This window comes from Sorex fumeus, unplaced genomic scaffold, assembly GCF_029834395.1.
Source record: "Sorex fumeus unplaced genomic scaffold, SorFum_2.1 ptg000008l, whole genome shotgun sequence".
Taxonomy (NCBI): Eukaryota; Metazoa; Chordata; class Mammalia; order Eulipotyphla; family Soricidae; genus Sorex; species Sorex fumeus.
The window spans coordinates 28,278,685-28,304,530 of NW_026606065.1; the positions used below are offsets into that span (position 1 = coordinate 28,278,685).

At 36.9% G+C, this 25,846-nt stretch overlaps 1 protein-coding gene and 1 non-coding gene across 3 annotated transcripts in view; both read left to right on the forward strand.

The window, feature by feature from the left end:
* Positions 1-25,846, forward strand: part of FGF14 (fibroblast growth factor 14) — a 624,624-nt gene that overhangs the window by 522,651 nt on the left and 76,127 nt on the right. The window lies entirely within an intron of this gene.
* Positions 25,216-25,350, forward strand: LOC130019500 (U8 small nucleolar RNA). Its single transcript, XR_008791825.1, has one exon. It is a non-coding gene; the product is annotated as a U8 small nucleolar RNA (small nucleolar RNA).

Genomic DNA, 25,846 nt, shown 5'->3' on the forward strand with positions numbered 1-25,846 from the left:
TCCAGAGGGGCCTCTTCCACAGGGATGAATAAGGGCCCGGCTGACTGGGAGCTGGCGGCCCGTGTCTCCCACACGATGCGGTGACGCGTGCATGGGAATCATATTATTCCTTGATCTGCCTTTTCTTCCCTGGGAATTACAGGCTCACCTGCAGTCAGAGCTAGGTCTCAGCCCCAGGGCAAAGAGCCAAGGCTTGAAATTGGGAGCCCCGGGGACACGTTGCAGACCTGGAAGGGCAGAGACCACAAATGAGTTTCCCTGACCTTGACCTAGTTTGCTCTCCGGAGTTTCTGAGGCCCAGTGTGAAGCTGGTAATGAGTTTCTAATGAGAAGAAAAGAAGGGATGAGAGCACTAGGGTAGAGCTGCCCTCGATGCCTTCTTTCCTGTCTGAGCCTGCGCGAAAAGATAAATGCAGCAAAAATTTCTTTTCAACGTGCCCATCCCCCACAACATTTTTTTCTTCTAAAGTCAGATATTTTTATCTCCACAAGGCAAGCCTAATTGGAATAAAATTAGAGCATGTGAGGCCTTGAATTAATCTATGGACCTAATCCATCCATTTGGGATAGCACGGTTATTAGGTATCTAATATGAATATAAGTGTTGGCCATGAGGCTGGGTAGAATTTTGGTGCACTGTGTTTCATACTAAGGATGCAGGGTGCCCTTTAAGTCCTCAGTGGGAAGATGGAATAATGGCATCTTTTACCAGGTGGAGTCCTGGGAGCCATGCTTTCACACATTGCCTTACTCCTACCCCATTGAGAAGGCCTCTTTCATTTTTTTTTCTTTGAAATAGCTTTTGGAATCATTCAATACTTAACGAATGTCTGGAGCAACATAAGTAGTGACTAGAGATGAGTATTTTATTTCAGTGGATTGAAGGATTCAGCAAGGATATTCAGTTTCCAAGGAGCAGCTTTCCTGTTAATTTGTTGGGGACCTGCCCCATACTTGTCTCAGCGCAGAGACACTTGGACAAGGTCGCAGATGGACACGTAGTAGGGAGTTTCTCCCCGATGATATTCAGAAATCCCCACAGAATGGCTTTTATCCTTTACAAAGATTCAGAAACGTATGCATAGAAGATATTAATATTTGTTTTTGTGTGTCTATGTGACTGGTATTTTATTGAAATAAGTAGATGATTTGAATGAGTGACAGGTGGGGTAGGAAAACTAAAGAGATATGTTGGGTAATAATTTAGACAAGATTCTGAGATCTGAATCTGACATGTCCAGAGCCAGTCTCCATGTGAGTATGCCATACCTGGTGGGCACCTAGTTTATTGGGAATCACTCAAATTTGTAAGTGATATGCTAAAAACCTCCTATAATGATTCAGGTTGGTATTAAAATGTTAGTTGATGCCTTCTTAAGTAGTAAGGGATTTTTGTTACATTTTATTTGGGGGCCATACTCTTGGATTCAGGGATTACTTCTGGCTCTGTGCTCAGGGATCGTTACTAGGGGGACTCAGGAGAACCATATTGAGTGCCAGGGATAGAAACCAGGTCTACTATGTGCTAGGCAAGTGCTTCAAATCCTATACTTTATCTTTGGCCCTCAGTAAGAATTTTTTATTGAATTAAATCAATGTATATAAAATTCAAAACACAGAAAAAACTAGTCTTTGATATTAGAGGTGGGAATTATGTTTTCCTTTCTGGAGTAAATAGATAACTAATTAGGAGGAGTCACAAATCCTCCGAGGATCCTAAAAATGAAATATATCTCGATCTGGGATCTGTGTGTGCATTTGTATGTGTAGATCTCTATGGCATATATATCCATGTGCTGTGTGTATTTTCATGTCTATGTGTGTACTATAACTATACGTATAAAGTATTTGGACATTTTATATGCATTTATATGTATAATATCACATACCTATATTATAACATTATAACAATGTATATAATATGTTAATACTTTAATATACGGTTGAGTTATATTCTATTAGACTATAGAAAAAGGGATCTAAGAATGGCCTAAAAGTAATTTTGGTAGGTTTTCTCATAATCACACTTGCACTGTGTTAGATTTCTTTTTCTCTAGTCTTATGAAAAAAATAAGGTTGTAAATGTAAGTCTATAAGATTTTTAAAGGTATCGGAAAGAGTATTCTTTTTTTCAAACTACAACCAAACTAAAAAATGTGTCTGTCAATAAGGCAGAGGGGGGCTGAAGTGATAGCATAGAACTTAGGATGTTTGCCTTGCACTTGGCCAACCCGGGTTCGATTCCCAGTATCTCATATGGCCCCTGATCACCACCAGGAGTAATTCCTGAGTTCATGAGCCAGGAGTAACCACTGTGTATCGCCAGGTGTGACCCCCCCCAAAAAATGAGGCAGAGAGTTAAGAGGGAAATGGGATATAGGTGGAGGGAAGTTGACACTGGTGGTGGGATTTGTATTGGAAAATTATATATCTGAAACTCAACTGTAAATAATTTTATAGATCATAGTGCATCAATAAAAAGTAAAAAAGACATAATCCCCTTTCCTCAAAAAGTATATTTTAATTAAACATTCCTTAATAAATAATAATTAGTACTTAAAACTACAAACAGAACATAAAGGCTTAAACATCCCTTTGAGATTATCATTAATTTGATCCTTTTAATAATATTCAATTTCTAATTAGTCAACTTTATTTTAATTTAATTTCCCTTATTTTTAATTAGAAATGAAGTGTTAAAACTATATACGGCTACTGCATTTACCCTCAGTGCTTTCTCAGAGCAGTCTTTCTATTTGAACTACTGTATTTGCAGTAAAGTGGTGGTTTTTGCTCCTCTAATTTTGTTACAGCCCACATATCTTTGTTTATATAATATGTTTTGTCAAGCACCAGAAACATCCGTTCATTGATATATTGCTGTTGCTGTTTCTCTGACATTTTATATCCTCTGGGGCCAATGAGCAGCTCTCGTTGGCACATCCCTTGGTAGCTTTATTTCAATGTAATTAATTCTCATCTTAAATCTTTTCACCTGCTGTCAGCCAAGGAATAGCTAGGAAAAAGCTGATTTGCCAAAAGCCTGTGGATCTTAGATGACAGAAATGGTGAGTCTAAAGCTGAGCTTCAACCACTATTTTTTCCCCAATTATTCAGCCAGTGTGGGCAAAGCTGCTCGTCACACACATTGGGTCTCTGGACATCACAGGTTGAGATGAATGCCTACAAAAATGAGGGCTCAAATCCCCAAGAGAGAAGTTGCAAAGGACTGTATTTTTCCCTTAATGTAAGACCTGTCATTGATCTAGCACATATCCTCACAAAAATTCTACACATCTATTAGCATGATAGTTTGGGGACTGGATAGGACAAAGGCTTAGAGAAGATATGCTTAGCTGTGGCACCATTTTTTTTTCCATTTTCATTTTATTTGGGGTAGGGGAAGCTTCCTTGCAGGCCACGAGGGTCATGGTTCCAGTCCTACTCACCCCTGAACCAAGTGGGCTGGAGGGTTCCATGCTCAGGCCCAGTATGAGGTAGTGCTTAGATCCAATGGTACGGGGAGCCTTAAAGGGCTACACCCAACAGCATGGGGTGGGTGGAGAAGGGGTACATGGTACTGGAGACCCAACTCTAGTATAGAAGACCCTGGCCTCTGTACAATTTCCATCACCCCTACAACATCATTTCTTGATAACAGAGCTAAAAATTAAACAAAGGCTAAACCAAAGAAGTAGTCTAGGGATAAAGGCATAGCTTTACACATAGCTGACCCCATTCAGTCCTTGGTGTCGCATGTGGTCCCTTGAGACCACCAGGAATGATCACCAAGCACAGAGCCAGGAGTAAGCCCTCAGCATAGCCACATGTGGGTCAAACAAGTCCACCTCTACGCTGCCAAAAAAAAAAAAAAGGAAATTAAGCATACAATTGTGAGGCAGCTATTTAAGTGTATTCTACTTAGTTTTAAGATAATAATTAAGTCTATATTCTTTTCCTTTCTATCTGCAGTGGAAAATTGCTTTTAAGTTACTGAAAGCTAAAACATGATAGGAAATTAGTTATTAGCCCTCAAAACACAGACTTTTTTTCTTCCACTTCTCTTTTTAAGTCTTTGGGCCCAATTTTTATGCAAGGTTTTTTTTTTCCCAGTCATACCAGACTATTCTGTTGGATCACTACGCACAGTGCTGCTACCTTCTGAGTCTTTTGATAGAGTCTCTCTCACTTTCATAAGGCAGATATCTTGACTATAAATGAAGGATCTGAGTTGTTTATCTATTCTTGTTGTTTGTTTTTTGGAGACACCTGGCAGTTTGCTTTTGACTTATTTTTTGCCATACCCTGTGGTACTCAGGACTTCTCCTGTATCTAGACTTAGGAATTATTCCTTGCAGTGCTCAAGGGAGCATATGGAATACCAGGGATCGAATCCGGGTTGACCACATGAAACAGAAGCACCCTATGCTCAGTGCTTTCTATCCAGCCCCAGTGTATCTTTTCTCTCCCACCCTTCACTATTTTTGTTGCCTTTCTCTATACAATTTAATTAATTAGTTTAACACCTCAATTTATTTAAGAGCTTTGTGAAATTCTGACTTTTTGCACTCTGAGTTTTGGTTTCCTCTGCACTTAACATGTGGTGCCTATTCTCTTCTGTAAAGGTTTATGTGATGAGGAATAAAAGAGCACAAAGAATTTATCAGATAGGAAGTTCTTAATGAATGGCTCTCAATTTTAAAAAATTGATAACTTCTTAAGTCAACTGTGGAGTAAGCTTCAAGGGACGAAGCTGAAGAAATGTCTACAGAAGTTATTTTTAACATAGGGTAACAATGGGCAGTGCCCAGATAAGCTGAGGATGGTAGAGGTAGGTAGACTAGAAATTATATTAAAAACAAATTAGGGTTAGTGCAATGGGGAGGGAACTTGCTTTGCATGCAACTGACCTGAATTTGATTCTCAGCATTGCATATGGTCCCCCAAGTACTTCCAGGAGTGATTCCTGAGCACAGAGCCAAAAAATCAGGTTAACTTAACTTCACACAGGGACCCTGACAATATAAAGGTTCACGATGGTCTTATTCTTCAGAATAATACTCTGTTTTTGTTTTTTAAGTTGCATTACTCTCTGAAAGCTCATAAACTGTTATGGAAAATTAGAAACAATTCATTTAAATATACTATTAGTGAACTGCAATTATACCTAGGATACTCATTAATTATCATAAATAAAGCTCTCTGAACCAACTATTTTTAACAAGGACCTATTGTCCCATCTCTATGGGTCCCAGAATAGTCCAAAGGGGCTTCTCAGGTTAAAAAAAAACTAAGTAAAGGGCCATACTGTGAGTCTAGGGAGTCACTGCTTATATATGTAGGTGGGGGCACAGGAAGGAAACAGGTTTGGAAAGGACCACAGTCAGAAAAAGCTTGCTAAGTCCTGCTCTGGGTCACCCAAATTCTTGAATGTAGTGCTGCCCGAGAGAAGCCAAGAGATTTCAAATTAATATTCCAGTTGGGGCCAGTACTTCCCATTGTTTTTGGTCTTGCTTGAGTTGACAGTTAACTCACATTTCTCTCTTTCAATGGCCTTTCACAGCATTATAAGCAAGCTGGGAGGCAAACAGAATGGAGGCGGGAGGATGTCAGGCCAGACATCAGCCCAGCAGAGGGAGGAGCAGTCTTGGCAGGCATTCAGGCGAGCATCCTTTGCAAGAGTCAAAGCTGACAGAGAAATGAATAGTTAGATCCAGAATGATGACTTTATTAGAATTGCTGTGTTTGGGTTTGGCCCAGTAATACTCTCATTCAAGGAAGTTTGTTTGGTTATTGAACCACATTAGACTGCTTTAAGGCCTTAAGTCTGGCTCTGTGCTCAGGGCCTACTCCCAGCAGTGCTCTGAAGACCATATGCAGTGCTGAGAATTGGACAGAAGTTAATCACATGCAAAACTTCTATACTATCTCTCCTGCCCTTAAGATGTTTCTTAAGAAAATCACAAAAGAAGCAAGAACCAATTATTTCACTCCTGACAGTCTAATACAAAGTTTTCTTACTGGATATAAGCTTCATTGAGTCTGAAGATTTTATGTGTCAACAAATATTGTCCTTCAGAGGTGAGGTGCTGAAAACGAGCATGTTGTGGTTCATGTCTTAGCCTCCTCAACTTTCCCCATGGGCTGAATGGATGAGGAAGGTAGTGAAGAAAGATTAGGATGACTTTCAGTTTGCTTAAATTGCCCACATTATATACATTGGCACACGACAACTAAATATTATTATAACCTCCAACTTCTCTTTCATCTATGGTTTTGATTCCCAAGAGCCTTGTGCTAATCGCTTTCTTTAAGAGCAAAGAGGACAGATGCATTGCAGATAATTCTGTTGACTGGGCACATTTTTAATTATTTATCTGTTTTATATGAACTCCCTATTTATGAACCAGCTGAATCCTGATGCCTTGCAGGATGCTTATTAAGTTTATAGGAAGCAAGTCAGTATAACTTAATAAAGTGACCTTACCAAGAACTTCAGAGACTCAATTTAACCTCTTATTTCTCCAATACCTTGCTACTAAAGTGAAAAAAAAAATTGAAATAAGACAAAAAAGATTCTATTTAAATGCCTCTTCAAAGAAGATGCTGCCAAACCAAGTAATGATATTAGTCACAATGACATTGTGCTAATGGACAAAAAGAAAGAGCGTAGTTGGACTCCACCTTGTTATGTTAGAGAAGTCCCTACTAAGTAAACAGTGTCTATATAGTAGAGGAAACTTTGTACTCAGGTTTTTTTAAATGTAGGAGTACTGCTATTTATTCAGCCATTGATTAAACTGATTGATTGAATTGGGCATGAACTCCACATTACTTTTTTAAATTTTTTTCATTGAATATCCATGAGATAGACCATTACAAAGCTGTTCATAATTGGGTTTCATTCATACAATGATCTAGCACCCATTGCTCCACCAGTGTACATTTCCCACCACCATGACTCCAGTTGATGATTGAGTTTGCAGGTTCCTAATTCCGTGAAAATCATCACCATTTCTCAACCCCTATACTGTTTGGAGGATAATCACTGAATTTTTCAAAGCAATTCTGAATCTTAGGTTGGTCCTCTTACAAAATTCTTTAAGGGGATTTAAAGCGTAATGTGGCCTTAAGCTTTGAAAATTAATAAAAACAATTTTACATAGCTTTGCAAACCTTCCTATTCAATAAAAATATGTTGTGTCTAGAAACTTTCTCAAAGAAGAAATCCGAATGGCAAAAAAGCACATGAGAAAATGCTCTACATCATTAATCATCAGGGAGATGCAGATCAAAACCACAATGAGATACCATCTCACACCTCAGAGACTGGCCCACATTCAAAAGAACAAAAGCAACCGATGCTGGCGTGGATGTGGCGAGAAAGGGACACTCCTTCACTGTTGGTGGGAATGTCCACTGGTTCAGCCCTTCTGGAAAACAGTATGGACGATTCTCAAAAAATTAGAAATTGAGCTCCCATTTGACCCAGCAATACCACTCCTGGGAATATATCCCAGAGAGGCAAAAATGTATAGTCGAAGTGACATCTGCACTTGTTTGTTCATTGCAGCACTCTTTACAATAGCCAGAAACTGGAAGAAACCTGAATGCCCAAGAACAGATGACTGGTTAAAGAAACTTTGGTACATCTACACAATGGAGTACTATGTAGCTGTTAGAAAAGATGAAGTCATGAAATTTACATACAAGTGGTACAATATGGAAAGTATCATGCTAAGCGAAATGAGTCAGAAAGAGAGGGATAGACATAGAAAGATTGCTTTCATCTGGGGGATATAAAGTAACAAAGTATGAGATTAATACCCAAGAATAGCTGAGATCAGCACCAGGAGGATTACTCCATAACTTAGAGGCCAGCCGGGTATCCTAGAGGAAAGGGCAGTTCAGATAGAGAAGGGAGCACCAAATAAAGGATGTTTGGAGGATCCTCCCAGGAGGGGAGATGCATGTCGAAAGTAGACTATGGACTGAACATGTTTGCCACTCAATGCCTCTTTTGCAGACCACAACACCCAAACGGAGAGAGAGAACACAGGGGATTGCCCTGCCACAGAGACAGGGGGGATGGGGGGATGGGGGTGGGAGGGATATTATCCGTGGTGGTGGAAAATGGGCACTGGTGGAGGGATGGGTATCTGATCATTGTATAATTGAAACCAAAGCACAAAAAATTGCAAATCTACAACTTTAAAAAAAATAAAATAAAATAAAGGGGAAAAAAAGACAAGAAAGAAAAATATGTTGTGTCTAACAAAAGTCATAATTTAGTGTTGCAATGGAGAAAATTTTCCCAATTCTCTGTAGTTTTCTTTGTGTTATAAGAATTATTACATAAATATATTTCCTGCATGTGGGTGATGTTTTGATAATAGGAAATAGGTATTTAGTCATTCAAATGACCAAAATACATTACTCCTACATATTTGGTTTTCACTCTTTCTCACAGATCCCTAAACAAAGTTTTTAGATTTTTCTAATTACGAGAGTATTAAAAGTATCTTGTGCTAAAGAGATAGGGGTGATAGTGGTGGTGGTGGTGGTGGTGAGTGGAAACTGGGACTGTGGTAGTGGGAAGTGGCCACTCTGATGAAGAGTGTGGTGCTATAAATGTGTTATGCATGAAACCATACCACACAATCTCACAGATCAAGTTGCTTAAAATAAAATTCAAAAATTATATCTTTTACTACGCTTAATGTGGTAAATTTTTTTTAAAGCACAAGACATGGGCACTAGTTGAAGAACGGGGATGAGTCTGATCCCTGATTTGCCAGGAGCAAATTGTAGCTGTGGGTTGAGCTCACTTGTCATTGGTCAGTGATTTCATCAGTCATGCCTGTGTAATGAAGGCTCTGTTTGAAACTCAAAATGAAGAGTTTCCAGAAGCCTCCAGGTTAGTAAACTCATGGAGAACGTATCTGAGAACAAGTCATGTAAATTATGTTCCCTTTCCTTATCCCTAGCCTGGTATGGCTCTTACTCTAGCCATTCCCAAATTATATCTTTAGCAGGAAACTGCAGATTCCAGGAGGAAATGGGTTTCCTAAGTTTCTTGAGTTTCTCTGAGCAGTGCCTAAGGGTGTCTTGGTAAATAAACTGCTTCATTGGCAGCTGGTTAGAAACATGGGAAAGAACTGGGATTTAGGGCAGACTCTGAAAGTAGAGGTCAAACTTGGGAAACTGAGTTCCTGATTAGTACTCTGGTACCTCTCTGGTGAGTAGTATCATAATGGAGTTAAATGTCACTGGTGTCTGAGAACTGCACTTGGTGGGGAAAATGATATACAAGTTAGTAAAGATTGGTGGTCTCAGGAATGCTTCACAGTGTGAATACATTTAATTTTTATTTTGTAGTGAAAAATTATATACTGCAGTTCATATATTTTAGACTAGGTTTCTCTCATCAAACATCTATACAATGGAAAGATACTTATGCATGAGGGCATAAGGTGAATGGCATACAAAAATAGTACATTTTAAGTAAAATATGCAGTCATGCTGAGATAAGTTGATTTTTTTTATTTCGTTAAATTACTATTTAAATTCAGTGTTTTTTTTCAAACCTCTATAATTGTCAGTATTTTTGTACATAACTTTGTCTCAATAAATGACACGGAGCAAAATGGTGAAGCAAGTAATTATGTTTTAGGGAATAAGCCAACATAATGTTATTGCATAGTCAATGATAGCTTTTCATTTTTAGGTGAAATTTTAATCTCTGTTTAAACCACATTAGGAAGTAATGAGAGGCAAAGGCTTTCAAAAATCAAAGAGGCAAACATTAATAAATTTTTTAACCTTAAAGCTTTCTTTAGAGTTTAGATAAAAAGCCTTTTAAATAAATAATCTTCATTCTGATGCCAGAATAATAAGGATTTGAATCAGCCCATGTTAAATTTTTATGGAATTCTTTTTCTCAATTCATTTGCTACCCCAGCTCATACCTACTTGTTGAATTACATGATTTTTTTTTTTTTGGTCTTGTTGCCCATGACTTTTGTACCTTCTGGTCCTTGTACTCCTAGCTCATGTCTAGCTTCTTGAAAAAGTACTTGGGGGAATCAGCTGAAGGGAGCTTTCCTCTCATGTCATCTTTTCCCACAGTTACATCTGGTCAGCATCTTGGGAGAACTGAAAAGTAGATAGATCACTGACTTATAACTGGAAATTTGTACCTTTGATACCTTTTCCAATCCCATTATCCCCTTTCCCATCTGAATTTTTGTGATAAATAAATTCTCTCTTAAAATCTCTCCAATAGGGAAATTATTTTAAACTACTATTCCTCAATAAAAACAATTAATTTTTTACTCTCTTAGGACAATAGCAACAAATATGAAGCAAAAAAAAGATTGGACTTCACAATGTGATTTCTCTCATTTAGCTTCATTCATCCGATATTTGACATAGTATCTACAATCCGCTCTGCTCTTCTCTCCTTTACTTCTTAAACCGTGACTTCAGGGAAGCCTATAAAATGAGTCACTCCTAGGTAGCTGCAGTATTATGGAGAACTCCCAAGTGGGTGCAGTGGACTGGCAAACATTTTGTGTTATTGGACCCAGTGGGGTACCATATTGTTTAGCAATTGTAGCCTTTAAGAGACCTAATTCTTGGACATGCTTAGAAAGCCTATCAATCACCTCCCAAGTGCCTCCATAAATATCTCTCGTTTGTTTCCCAGATTCAGTGATTCACTCCACCCTTTCACTTGCTCACATCACTGATCCACTTATTAGACTTGTCCTACAAACCTGGTGGCATAATATAAACTCCCACTCCCTTTTCCAATTCACCAACCCAAATAATTATCTGTATCCAGGTCAAGTTAAAAAGTTGGTGATCCTTTACCCTTCTGTAAAGTTATACCAAAACTTGACTTTCTTTTTATCCAAGTGGCAGTATAGGACTTAAATTAGGAGATGCTCAGTTTGCGCACACACACTGTTATAGTAAAAATAACTCAGAGGAAACTAAGGAGTCAGGATGAATCTTTGTCTTTTTCCTAGTTCATTACTTATAAATTAGATTGATGATTGATAATTATAAAAAGCACTAGAGAAACATAAAGACTGGTAAACTTCTTGTAAAAAGAATTTTTAAATATTTATTTCACTATTAGTCCATAATTAGCTCCAAACTGGTAAAGAAAAGTTTATATTTATCAACTGGTAAATGGTTTAATAAGATGTAGTAAATACATATTAGAAATGTATGTTTAGAAGCCTAAGATAGTACAGCTGGTAGGGCTCTTGCCTTACACATTCCTGACAAGGGTTTGATCCCGGCATCAAACACTGCACTGCCACAGGTGTTTGTGTGTATGTTAAATGTAGAGCCAGAAATAAGTCCTGAGCACCATAGGGTGTGTCCCCAAAACCAAAAAGAAAAAAAAGAAAGAAATATATGGGGGATTATTTGGGTTTTTTTTTTGGTGGGGGTGCTATTTCTGGTGAAGCTCAGAGCTTAGTTCTTGCTCTGCACTCAGTGGTCACTCCTGGCAGTCTTGGAGGACTGTATAGGGTGTAGGGCATTGAACCAGGTACCCCACATACATACAGGACAAATGCCCTACCTGCTGTACTACTGTTCTGCCCCTATATATTTATTCTTATTCAAAAGAAAGAAAATATTACTGATTCTCATGGGTGAACCTTTTACATAGCATGATATTTTTATATAGTGTCATGCTATGTAAAAGAAGTCATACACACACACACACAGTCAACACCTAGGTATTAAATGAGTCCACTTAGTTTGAAATTTTCACCGAAGATAACTTTCTAACCACCAGGAGATAAGTAATGATCTAGGCAGAGGTGGAAGAGAGGATTGACTGCAAAGGGGGATGAGGAAACCTAGGGGATTATTCTAAAACTGAATAGTGGTTATGACAGTGGAATTGTCTCAATTTTCTAAAGTTTGGCAAGGGTAAATTTTATGATATATAAAAAAAGCTTCAATAAAAATGTTAACAATCATAGAGCCAGAGCCAGAGAGATAGCTCTAGGGAATCAGTGCATGCTTTTCATGAGGGAGATCCAAGTTCGGTCCCGAGCACTGCCATGGTTCCCTGGGCACCCAGGAGTAACTACTTCTGAGAACAAAGTTGGAAAAAAGCCTCCAAGCACCACAGGGTGTGACCCCCAAAACCAAATCAAGGAATTACAGAGATACATTGTAAGTCTCTCAAACTGTACATTTTTCCATTCTATTTTTTTTCCAGCTAAAGGCTCTCTTTCCCAGCTCTGATGTTCTTTTGATGATGCATCTCAACTCAAACTTTCCACATGTGCAAAAACCATGTGGAGATCTTGCTAAAATGAAATTATGGTTGCCTAGTTCTGGGGTAGGAACTTATATTGTCCATTTCTCACATACCAACAATCTGTGTGATTTGGGGCCATTGTTTGGCAGAAAATATTTAGTTTGCTTTCCACACTCTTGTTCCCGAAGGATTACTTGGCTTTTATTATGAATAATCAAATTCATTTATAGTTTCATCCAAAAACTTATGATACCTAAAGAACCTGGTGTTTACATTCTTTAGCTGTATTGGCAAAAGGTCTTTTGACCTTTGAAATATCTGTTGATCCTTTGTACTGCACTTGTGGCCATTTAAATGAAACTACATGATGTCAGTTCTGGTTTCCCATCAAAGTCCTGTTGATATGATATTGTTTTAGAAACAAGTGTCTCTGAGAACAGAGCATTCTGAAAAGATAACTTTCCCATAAACTTTTTCCATTAGAGGTCATGTTATTCAAGTGCTGAAACTAAAATTTTGATTTATTTCTGGAATAAATTTTATGACATATAAAAAAAGCTTCAATAAAAATGTTAACAATCATAGAGCCAGAGCCAGAGAGATAGCTCTATCTAGGTCAATTAAATTTGAGGGGAGGACAAATCCAGAAATTCTCAGAGCTTTCTCCTGACTCTGTGCTCAGGGATCACTCCTGGTGGCCCCAGGGGACCATATGGGGTTCTGGGATAGAAAACAGGCTGGCCATATAGAAGGCAAAAACTCAAATAAATGTACTGTTTCTCTAGCCCCTATTTTTTTTCTTGACAAAGAGTATTTAAGTTTCAGAGGCCAAGGACATTATAATGGTGACTTAGCAGAGGCATGACTTGGCCTGCCTGAATGCTTTTTTAAAAATTATTGTTATTAATTTTTATTAGTGAAACACCATGAGGTACAGTTGTAGACTTACAAATTTTTGTGCTTGGGTTTCAATTATACAATGACCAAATACCCATCCCTCCACTAGTGCCCATTTCCCACCACCACGGATCCTAGTATCCCTCCCACTCCCCTTCCCCCCATTCCACCCTGCCTCTGTGGCAGGGCATTCCCTTTTGTTCTCTCTCTCTTATTGGGTGCTGTGGTTTGCAAAAGAGGCAATGGGTGACAATCAGGTTTGGTCTATGGTCTACTTTCAGCATGCTTCTCCCATCCTGGGAGGATCCTCCCAACACCCTTTATTTGGTGCTCCCTTCTCTATCTGAGCTCCCTTTTCCCCTAGCATGTGTGGCTGGCCTCCAAGCCATGGAGTAAAATTCGAAAGAGATAGACATAGAAAGATTGCATGCATCTGGGGAACATAAAGTAAAAAAATAGGAGACTAACACCCTGAATGCTTTTGTTTGAAAATCAGGAGATCTGGATTCAGGTAGAAGTTTAACTGCTTCCTATACTCTTCTCTGTGAGAATATTATGAAGTTTCTCTTTACACAGGAACTAGAAATGCTTTTACCATGGAATTTTCTCTCCCCTGTAGCAGTCTTTGATCTCTTTTCAGGAAGTATTTTTAATTGTACAAAGTAGGAGTCTATAGAACTGCCACAGAAAGCAATCATATTGAACTACGGTTTTCAGAATATGAAAGAATATAGTCATTTGCATATATTTCAAAATAGTATGAAATAAAACCTTATGGAAAATCTAAGTGATAATGATTATGAATATTTTTAAATCTTTGCAATAATTAAATATGAATTATAATTTTGTTAATATAAATAATGTTGATAATACCACCGTGGTACATGATACATGAATAATAGAAGAAAATGCTGAAATTCAATAACAAGCTGAAAAAATACGTTGCATTGTTTTCCATTCCTATACTCCTGTTCACTAACTGTTTGGGAGTGTATTATTTCTGGAATTCTCCAAGCACCAAAATTTAGCAATTAACCAGTGAAGATTTGAATAATGATTTAAAAATTCCAATCTTGCAATATTGTTAAATAATTTAAAATGTTTTTTCAGAGAAGAAGCCTACTGGGGAATAAGTGTCTTTTAGTTTCTTTTTTCCTAGATGAAACACTTAAATAATGTTGAAATGGTTTAGCAGACATCATATAGCTGGCTTGTAGTAAATCCTTTGGAAATAGATCTGAACTGTCTCTGGGATCCTTCTTTCAAACCATTCTTCAGTTTAGGTAATTAAGGTTCTATCATAAAATGTGTGTTCATTTTTTCACATGTGATTGTAGCATTAACAAAATCTCTTGTTAGATACCTTCAAATGCCAGATCCAAAAGAAAAGCTTAATGGTAGATCACAAGCTTTGGTCTTGAGCACAGTTCTTTCATCTCACTGATAAAGAATGAGGTCCTAGAGATTGCCATGCCCAAGACAATAAGTCAGAAGTTGGTCTATGCTCTTTCCATCAACCCATCCTTCAAAGAGCAGGATTCAAAGATACTGTGAAAATTCGAGGGAGTCAGAAATAGTTGAGAACAAGATATTTTGGAAAGTATAATATAGGTCTATATTTTGGAAAGTATAATATAGGTCTGTATGCCTAAAGGGGTGAATTATAAATTAGTCTAAGGAGAGAGCTCCTTCAAGGTGGGTAAAAGCTACCCACCCTCAAATCTGAGCAATTTGGGATATGCATAGAGGTTGGAGGACAGAGACTACAGAATAGTCAAGAGAGGTATGAAATACCTGCTGAGTAGAGAGAGAGGCACCCCCAGCTGAGGAGATTGCTAAACCTGGGTGTGGATTGTTTAGATAGCTTGGAAAGCACACTTATTAATGCAATGAACAGCATGCAATATGAATTATGCTTCTGTCCAGTGGAGATTAATTTTTGGAAGGATGAAGCTGTGATCATTATAGTATGTATACTTTGGAGAATATGTAGATTGAATCTTAGAACAATTGCAGACAATTTCTAAAGGCTAATTTGTAAATACTTAGGAATACAAAAATGATTAAGATGTTTTTTTCAAAAAATTTACTATCTCAAGTAGCTAAGAGGTCAAACTCTTTGTCCAAATAAATACAAAGCACAAATTCACTAGTAGACTGAGATTGACTTTTATATGATTCTAAGAAGTTTTGTGAAGTAGGAATATAATAAAAATATATTGCAGGGCTGCTGTGAGGATTCAGCGAAATTACTGGGTAACAAGCCCTATTGACTAGATTGGTGGCCAGCAACCATCACCAAGACTCATTTAGTTCAGAGTTTATCTACACGGTCTTTAGGAGCTTAAAAATTTAGTCACCCTAGAGAAATCTGAATGAACTTTTCCTGCTGTTACACTGAAATCATGAAGCCTATTTTATAGAACTGTTTTATTCTCTAAAGTTTTTTGTTGTTGGGGAGGGGAGCTGGGCAGGGGGTGGCGGGCATACCTGGCAGTGATCAGAGATTACTCCTGGTGCTGAACTCAGGGACCACTGTTGGGGCCTGGGGAACATATGAGTTCCTGGGGATTGAACCTGGCCATGTGCAAGAAAAGTGCCTTACTCGCTGTACTATGACTCTGGCCCTAAGGTGTGACATTGTTATGAGCTCTTGTTTTTTTAATTCTATGTCTCTTACTTGTTTAGCTTTGCTAATTTGGGTCACCTCCATTGGTGGCAGTCCTCCTTTGTAGAAGAGCTGATCTAATTGTGAATTAAAGAAGACAAATTAAATCTTGTTTCAATATTGTGAGTTTTGTTATTGTTAAATTTTATGATAAGCTCAACCAGAGGCTGCACCGGGGACTCTGAAGCACCTGTAGCCTCTCAGACAGGACGAGGTATCTGTTGTCCATTGGGTATCTACTGAGTAAAGCTCTTAAATTCTGTTTTCTTTAAACAAAAATAAAATCTGAACTATGCTTCATTTTTTCCTAATATGAGATATTTGTCTTTATACACTCTTACCAATTCATCACACATAATTTCACTGTCAAGTGTATAATAACATAGGTGAAAATATTTGTCCGACTTGTGAAAAAATAAGTATCATTCACACTTTTAATATATGACTAACGAAATAACACTGGACTAATGCCATAATTTAATAAAATTTAAGAACTCGATGATTTGTTCAAGCATGGATTTAAGGAATTAGAGAGATAGCCAGGAAGTAGGGCTTTTGGCTCAAATTTTGGTTTAAATTTTGGTTCAAATCGTTGGACAGGGCATTTGATCTCATAGGTCCCACCAGAAGCAATTTTTGAGCATGTGCCAGGAACAGCCTCTGAGAACGAAAGAGTATGGTCCACTCCCCAACCCACCCTCTGCTCCCAAAACAAAAATGTGAACTCAAATGGTGTCTGCCTGGAAATTTGTATGGAAGAGACAATGATAAGCTGATGAGCAGAATATAGAAGCATTGTTTATAAGAAGCAAATCTAGCTTCCATATTATACAGACATCGTGAACTATAACAAACAGTGTGTATTTCCCCTATATTCAAAGTGAAGTATTTAAAAGTAATATAAGTTATGATGTTTTTGTGTGCTGTGTTTTTATCACTAGTCTTACTATGTATATATTCAAAGCCTTTTCTTGGAGAAATTAAGTACTGCTCATTTTATAGCTCAGTTTATTAAGTGGATGCCAACCTGCTTGAACATATTTCCAATTAGTAAGCAAGTTGACAATCATTCCTTTAAACAAGGGACTTGGTGCATTTCCCATACTGAATTCACTCACATCTGAGATGTATAATTCCTTGCTTGTACTTTAAGGTTGTGCAACATGCTCTCCCTGTCTGGAGAGGACAATGTTATATTTTGAACATGCATCTCTCTTGTTTTCTCTCTCCTCATATTTTCCAAAATAAAAATGATTTATTTAAGTTTTAATTTAAAACTGAAATAGAAAATAATTCATGTTCATATTGCTAAATTATACCCACCAATCCATATTTCATTACTAATAATTAGCTCACCTTGACTGTTAGCAAAGCTGAATTTTCATTGTCTAGATTTGGAGTGGAGACAGTATTTTATAAAACCTATTAAGGAATCTCAAGTGAGTTTGTATTGTAATTGCTAGTGGTAGTTTTCTGTAAAATTAACTTTAGATTACCAATTTTTAAAACATTAAAATAATTATGACTTTATTTTTAAATAATCATTAATGGATAAATATTATAAGAGATATAGGAAAATGGAAGAAGAAATTAAATTAGTAGAGATAGATGGGAAGTATTCTAGCTGAATACTAGAATAAGGTAAGGTAAGGTACAATCAGTGGTATTCCCTCATTTAGTTACATATACCCCAAATCATTTGAGCCATGAAGTTTTATTTATATTTTAGAAGCACATCTTTGTTAATTTATTTCACTTGTCTGGTAAACATATATTCTACTCATTAGGTGCAAGGTGTATGTGTTTTGTGGTGTACAGACATAAAACAGGTATCTTTATGGGTATAGGCTTGTCATAGTGGATGGTCTGGGTTCTGTTCCTAGTACCACACCAAATAAGCAAGTTTCTTGATCATTATCCATTATTTTCAACTCACTAGCTCCTTCCATTATATCATTAGTTCTCCACTCAGAAAAGACTACCAGATGTGCATTATTCCTGGACTCTTCATCAGTGTTTAGAAGATTGTTACCAGATATATTCCAGTGGAGGGCCTAAAAGCTAGAATTTTTCTTACCCCCAATATATATGGTTATGAAACTTATTAAAAATAAATGTGCATGCTCAATAACTGAGCACAGTAATAAAATAAAAAATACACTTTTATTTTATTAATACATCCCTGACAGGCAACAAGACAATCTCTCAAAACCACCTCCTCATTTAAATCTGTCATCTTAGCTTCCCCCGTTTACTGCTTTGAAACATAGCGAAAATGAATATACCTTTCCAAGTTTCAAATAATGTGCATGTATATCTGTTCTCCTTTTACTTTTCCCCAATTCGAAACTTGAAATAAGGAGTGAACTAGAGGAGAAGACTGACTCTCCTTCCTTCAGATTCCAGCACAGATAGATACACTTCTAGAACCAAAGATGAATTCTATCTAACAGGAGGTAGCATTAGAAGATGCGATTGAATAGTTACCACCTAACATTTGAGGGACCATTAGAGGGGAGTGATTGTTACCTGATTCTAGGGAAATTGTATGATATGGAGGCTGCTAACTTTCTGTATGAAAATAGTAAGCGATTCGGTTTGACGATATTTGACACTGGCAGGCATTTATCAGTTTATGGGTTTGCTCTAGAAAGAGGGGCAGAATGATAGTACTGTGTGTAGGATGTTTGCCTTGCACTCAGCATACCCACATTCTGTTCCCAGCATTCTATACAGTCCATAAAGTCCCATGAGCCAATCTGGATTTATCCCTGAGCGAAGAGCCAGGAGTGAGCCCTGAGCACCGACATGTACGACTGCCACCCCTCAAAAAAGGAAAAAGACTTGCTATGGCCTGGAGTGAGAGTACAGACAGAAGAGTGTTTGCCTTGTATATGGCTGACCTGGGTTTGATTGTTGGCATCCCAAATGGTTCCCTGAGCACCGCCAGAAGTGATTATTGAGTACGGAGCCAGGAATATTCCCTGAGAACCTCCAGGAGTGATTCCTGAATGCAGAGCCAAGAATAACCCCTGAGCACTACCAGGTTCACAAACCAAAACAAAGCAACAAATAAATGGAGGTTAAACAAAGCAACAAAAAATGGAGGTTAGAATCTTGATCTGATTTTGTACCTCCCCTTTCCCCCTCAATCATCAGAATGGGAGTGACTACCATATGTTCCAGGAACTGATGGGCAATTCGTTTCCTGTTAAAGAGTAAAGACTAGTCTTCGAAAAGTGAAGCGCTACCCAGAGTGGACTTACAATTAGGTTTCAGGTAGCCTTTTCTTCCTTCCACTTTATTTGTTCTGTACATTTTTTTGGCGTTTCTTTTCTTTCTAATATTCCCTTCTGTACCCTCTTTCTGAATTTAGCAGGCTTTCTTAGTCTAGATAGAAAGTCACAGAAACCACTGTAAATGGTGTTTTATTCCAGAGAAAGAAAAAAAATTCACCCTTAGCATGTATGTGTAGAGAGATTGTATTGAGTTTGGGAAGATTTTACTCTGCAATAGAAATCCAAAGACTCTTCAATGAAGTAATAGGTGTTTTTTTTTGTTGTTGTTTGGTTTTTTGGTTTTAGGCCACACCTAGCTGTGCTCAGGGCTTCCTTCTTCCCATAGGCTGCGTTTGGGATAGAAGCAAGGCAAGTGCCCAACCCTGCACTATCTCTCTGGCCCATAGAGGAGAAATAGTTTTGTTCCATCATGTTTTTCTTTAAAAGTCCACACCTTGAGCACTGAAAAACTCTTAGAAAATTTAAACCCAAGATGTAATGTGATAGCTTTGAGTTTTTGAATGATAATTGATAGCCCCTTGGATCTGTGAGATGTCTGGTCTCCAGGACCTAAGATCTATTTCTTCTTCTTACAATAAGAACATCTCCTATTTCTGCTCTCATCTTGGTTTCTAACCAAGCATAATGTTGTTGAACCACAATTATTCCAATTGTGCAATCAGTGGTAGTATTATTGCATTATTATTAGAAAAAAATAGACTCCTTTTTGAAAATCAACATGATATATATAATGGAATAGCATTTCCCAGGTACTTATAGAATGTTTGTAAACTGCTAACACCTAGTAACTAAATGATACAATTAAATGAGGTTATTGTCCTTTTTTTTTCAGGTATTATGCCATACACTTAAAAAAATTTTAGTGCCTAATATGTTCTTATTATTCCGATTCAGTGTGTGTGTGTGTGTGTGTGTGTGTGTGTGTGTGTGTGTTGGGTATACTCAGCACTGCTTAGGGTTTACTCCTGGCTTTGTGTCTGAAATCTCCCTGCTGGATGGCTTCAGAATCATATTTGGTTCTGGTCTTTGAACACAGGTCAGCCGAGTGCAAGGCAAAAGCCTTACCTGCTGTGTTATCTCTCCACTCCCTTGTTCTAATTTTGACCGAGAACAAAAATGCTAATTGTTGAATATTTTATGCAAGAGAGAATATGTATTTATAGATGACACTGAATGAGCACATACAAGTATTGCATAAAACATATTACAAAGAATAATTTTATGATCTATGCAGACTTACAACATCTATGCAGCTTGACAACACATTTGTGCTCACATTTTATTCTCAATATCATATAACTCATATAACTTAGCTTCTTTAAAAAACTATGAAATATTTTAAAACTTGAGTGCTTTGTTTATGTATTAAGTAGTAACCACGAACAACAGAATACATGACTTTTTGTTTTATTTTTAAAATTTTCTTTATATATACATGTATATTCTGTAGTAATATACCTTGTGCTACAGATTTTACCTATCATGTATTTAGAGAGTTACACTAATACGTAAATTACATGCATATATACTTGTTCAATATTCACTAAGGTAACTGATATAATACCTGTTTTAGGAAGATTTCTTAGAATGGGAGTTAGGCTGTCATTATTTTTAAGTACTTTTTGGGATTTTCTTTTATTTTATTGGGGTTTTATTAGCTGGGATTGAACCTCATAACCGTTTTATAGAACAACACTGATGTGAATGATCTATAATTTGGGAGTGGACTAATGTTATTTATACTCAGATTTTCTGTGTACTTTGGTATAATCATTACTCCAATTAGTGAGTGAGAATTATTCTAGAAGGAAGTGGGCATATACCATCATGTTTCAGAGTGGCAAAGACTAAAAGTTGTGCTTGCATACAAATTTTTGACTTACAGGTAGCAAATGCCTTCCCATGGGTGGGACTCTTCAGTCTTCTATCTGTCCCCAGCAGTGACTTGTGCATCCAACGTTAGGGAAAACATTTGTGTTTCTGACCATGGGAGAAACTCAGACATAAAACAGTAATGGAAGTGAATTTCAAAATATTTTGAGCCCAATTACAAGTATATCTTTTCTAACTCTTATGTTTGTATAATACCAGCCACCATTACTAGAAATTTCTTTAGCGTATTTTACAAAATGATTCACCATATATGTATATTTATAAGCCTCCACATAATTTCTTTTTATTTAGCATATCTTTCAAGATCTACTGATTTGGATCACTCAGCGGAAGAGCTATCTCTGTGTTTTACTCAGTCATTCTCTGCCTTGTGCAACATCAAATCTTCATTTTACAATAGATGTTTGAAGCTTCCTTTTTTTTTTTCTTTTTGGATCATACCTGGTGATGCTCAGGGGTTAAGTCCTGGCTCTGCACTCAGGAATTACTTCTAGCAGTACTTGGGGGACCATACAGCATGCTGGGAGGTGGGGGTGGAGAGGCATTGACATAAGGTCAACCACATGCAAGGCAAACACCCTACCCAATGTACTATCACTCCGGCCCCTGAAGCTTCCTCTTTGCTCCCATAACATGTGACTTATCAATGAAAACAATAGCTTGTAATTAAAATGATAATTAAAAAGCTTGAGATCTAGTACTATACTGTATTTTTGAAGAAAATATTAAAATTGGTAAATTTAAAATGTATATACTTCAACTTGTAAATTCCCCAGAGTTTCTATACAACAAGAAGATAATGTCAGACACTTTTGTCAAACACAGAATCACTGTGAATGCAGCAGTTACAAGCACAGATTGGTGTGGGTGTGTTGTGTGAGGGATTGATATAGTATTAAAGGCAAGATCATCAAAGATGTGACTTCCCTAAATGATATTGCACAACTCTTAGTAATGATCTGAATAAAACAAGAGATAAGTCAGCCCACTTACCTGGTAGTTACATTTTTTATGACTATCAGTATATATTTACATCTAAAAATGCTATCTCTCTAATGACATAATGTATATTATAATTTACATCTGCATTATTTTAATTTCCCCCTTTTGTGAATATATGTGTAGGCTTATATGTGCAATGGAGTTATGACTTAGATTACAAATATTTCTAAATAGGTTTTTCCATCTCCATGAATGTCTCTTGGATACTGAAAAATGTAATCTGCAGAATAATTCCCATTGCATGTGGAATTATGTCACCTCTGCAGGGAGTAATCAGGACCATAATGGACTAAGCGCCAGTATTACTTAACCTTTACACACCAATACATTTCCAAAATGCCTCCAGATTGCTTGTCATTTGTAATGATTGCCATTGTTGTCTGTATTTCTTCCTCTACTTTATTTTATTATTTTCAGTTGATACTGACACCCTCTTTATATGGTTTCTAAAACTCAAAGGCCTATGCTGAGACTCTCTTTACTAAGGTCCCTGTAGACTGCCAGTTGCTAAATGCTCGTCATATTTGACAATTAAGCAACCTCAGTCATAGACGAGTCATTTCCCCACTGGAACCACCTTAGTAATCTCCATGGTATCATCACTCTCTCCTCTGCTTCTTCTTCCTCTTCGGTTAAATTTCTCAGGCTTCTTTTCTAGTTAAACTTCAGATATTGTAGTTTTTAAGTCTTGGTCCTATTCTATTTCTAATCTTACTCATCTAGTTCCATAGTTGAAATTTTCATCCCCATGCCTCTGGCTTCTATTTTTAAATTTCTAGTTGAGATTTCCTTCTGAGCTTCAAACTTGTAAACTCATTCAACTGCCTACTCATAACTTCCATATATCTATGTCTCATTTGCAGCCAAAATACAATATGTGTTAGACTGAATTCACGGTCTTCTGCCCCAAACCTAACTTCCTCCTATGTCTTCCTGTCTCAGTAAATGCAACAACATCTGTCTGAATCATCTTGCTAAGACTGGGTGTTATCTAGGAAACAACTACTACATCATCTAGTCAATTTATTATCAAGTTCTATCTCTCCTAGACCTTAACTTCTCTTAAATTCATCAATTCTTCTCCAGAACCATCATCAGCACAGTCTATTCTCTTTCTGGAGTTTCTGTTACCCACTCTCTCTCTCATTGTACGCTGAAGTGCTCTCACTTTTTCTAACTCACCCCTTAAGCAGACAGGTCAAAGAAACCTTCTAATATCACCTCCGTTGTTTCTTTGATACATTAGAGAGGTCTGCATATTATGACCCCCTGGACCAAATCCAGATCTACCTCTGATTTTGTCAATTTAGCAAATCAAAGTTTCTTGACTATGTATAATCAAAGGTAGCTCTCCTCTTAGAAAAGGAGAGCCTAGGGCTTTCAAAGAGACTGTTATGTCTTATAAGGCCTGAAATATTTACTGACTCTTCATAGGAAAAACTTGTTGAGTCCTGCAATCAGCACATAATAAATATGCAATGAACACTTGATGAATTATTGTGTATGCTCAGCTTCAAGCACAGCGTCAACTTCCTAGCTGTGTGAAATCTGCTCAGTTCTTTATCCTCCTTATACACAAAATCCTCGTGTTCATTTTTGACTTTTTCTTTTTATTCTGACTTCAACCCTTGAAGGAAGAATTGTTTATTTGACATCAGTGACATTGGAATCCCCCACAGAGTTATGAGAAATCACTTTGAGCTTTTTGAGTTCTAGCTTCTGTTAGTTATTATTGATGGAGTGATTGTGTTCTCCACCATGCCTGAAATTCTTGTGAAATTCAAGTACAAGATGAGATGATATTTGGAAGTGAGGAATTTTTCAAAAAAAAATAAAACACAAATGTCTGCTGTTTAGGAACTATTCTCTGTAGAAATCTATTACAGCAGCCCCGGTGTCCTCATGGACCACTCACACTCATTGGTCCATGCTTTTGACATTTCTTTTATTTATTTTTCAATTATTTGTATAGTTTAAGAAATTAAAGTGTTATAGTTTAGGAAACTATAAAAGTTATAATAGTTTAGGAAACTAGTTTTCATGTCTGTGATATTAGTATAAACAATGACTATTTCCCACCACTACCAAAGCGTCAGGGCCTCCACACCATTCCTATGTCTCTTCTAATCGTATTTTCTACCTTCCTCATTTGCTTGGTAACTGATTCTGTATTCCAATACCAAGTGTTCATCATTGTTCATTACATCCCTTTTAAAGGAACTTGTTTGAGACTATTGTTTGACTTCCAAAAAACAGTTGACAGTTCATTCTTCATGTAAAGAAGTATTTAATAATAAAAATAAATACTGCATTATTAATGTAAATAAGTTTTCATAATAAATACTTATTGATGGCATTAATAAGTATGTGCTTAGGGTTGTAAGAGATATCCTATGAAGACATGATGAATGCTTGCTTTATTGCTACAATGTGGGTGGAATTGAAGGGGTTAGGCCATGCAATGTAAGTCAAAAAGAGAAAGATAAATAACAGATGATCTCACTCATAGGTGGGTGGCATGGAAGGAAAAAAGCTAAGTGAGGGAATAGACGATGTCAAATGAAAACAAAAATTTAGGCTCTTAAAAGAAAGAGTTACCTAAGGAAGAGAATGAAAAGTGGGGAGTAGAGGGAAGGTCAGACTATGTAGAATAGCAATTTAATATTGGACATGCTGTCACAGCATTTTATTTCTACAACATATTTATATTCACATGCTTATGAACTCATGTCATCTCAATAAATTAATAATTAAAAATGCTAACAATATGGCTGAGCTGTACTTCGTCAACTATCTATTACATCCAAATGTGCAGGCTGAAAGTGCACAGAAACATTGACTATATAAATTGTTGATCCATATAGCTTAACTCAGTGAGGTGGTTATTTTATAGATGGATTTTTTTTTAGAATTGTAGCCAGGTAGAAATATGATCAGTTGCTCTACTTAGATCATTGTAGATATGATTTTTATAGCAATGTAATCTCAGTTGAATAAGTATCTATATTTGAATATATTTCTGGTTATACTGATATCACATTATCACATAAATAATGATCACTACATTTAGCAATTAAAGTTCAATGATTTAAGTTCTTCTAAATCAATTTTCATCAGCTTGCATATTTTATATTTCTAAATCATTTTTGAAAATATAAAATAGATCATCAGGTAGAATAATTCTTCCCTGTCCCACTATACAGAGGGCAGATAGAACATGATGATTGGAGTCCGCATGATTCGTGATTAATGTCTCTGCGTGATTCGGGCTCACAACACCCTAATAGCTCCTATCTGATTATTAAGAAAAAGAAAAAGCTAAAAGAAAAGATGAAATTGGTTTTAAAAGAGAACATTTTGAAAATACACAATTCATTTTATTTATTTAAAACTTACTTAAAAGACAATTCACATGTCTTCATGAGATACTAAACCTGATCAAAACCCTGTTTATCCGAGTTTATGCCTCCATGGATTTATTGTTCCTATTTTATACCAACCAAAACGGTTGACTGGAAACGAATGACCTAAATATTATGCCCAAATCTATAAAAAATGTTGAGGAAAAAATAGGTAGAACTTTCTATGATAATGACTCTAAAGGAATCTTCAAGTTGGTGAATCTTCACCAACTCAGAGATGTTGGTGAAGAGAAAAACAAAACCAAAAATAAACAAATGCTGGAGCTAGAGAAATAGTACAGCACTTAGGGTGCTTTGTTTTGTACATGGACAACCTCGGTTTGATCCCCACTACCACATATGGTTCCCTGAGCCTCTTTGGGAGTAATCATTG